Raw genomic sequence first — 834 nt, 5'->3', positions numbered from 1 at the left:
ACCCTCCAGCCTTCGTCAGGTCTCGTGGGGAAATTTTGAACCTGGGTTCTCATTCCTAACGATGTTACTATTATTATATTATTATTATTATTATTACTATTATTAATCAGGTCGCTGCCGTGAATCGAACTCGGAATCTTGGGGTTAGTAGCCCGCACTCTTAACCACTACGCCATATGCCCGTGGGCATAGACACCTGACAAAGGCTGGAGGGTATATCAGCCGAAACGTTGTGTTAACAACAAACAAGATGAGGACAAATATCCGTCAAATGTAAATAATGTAAATAATGTAAATAATTCCTCATCTCTTAAATATAGAACTGAAGTATGTCTTGTGTTATACAGTCATAATCACATGTATGTTTACAGGTGTTTCTTTGCATGTTTGTGTCGGGGAATGTATATTTTTATTGCTCATCGACTATTACTATTATTATTCATGAAATCTTCCTCACACACACACACATATACACACACTGACACACACGAACGCACACGCGAACTCACACAGCTACAATCAAACACTGAGACACAGAAACACGCACAAGTTAATATACGAATGCATGTATGTATGTGTTTGCATATACATGCACACACACATGCATACGTACATACATGCGTACATATATACTATGCATACATAGGCATTATTTGTGTGTGCATATATATATATATATACATGCATATATATATGTGTATATATATGCATATATAATGCATATGTAAATATTTTTCTACAGGTATATATGTTCTTATATTTATATATGCCTGTGTGCAGATACCTATATATATATATATATATATATATATATATATATATATATATATATAT

Source organism: Octopus bimaculoides, chromosome 25 (assembly GCF_001194135.2).
Source record: "Octopus bimaculoides isolate UCB-OBI-ISO-001 chromosome 25, ASM119413v2, whole genome shotgun sequence".
Taxonomy (NCBI): domain Eukaryota; kingdom Metazoa; phylum Mollusca; class Cephalopoda; order Octopoda; family Octopodidae; genus Octopus; species Octopus bimaculoides.
Note: the sequence above shows the minus strand (reverse complement) of the source record.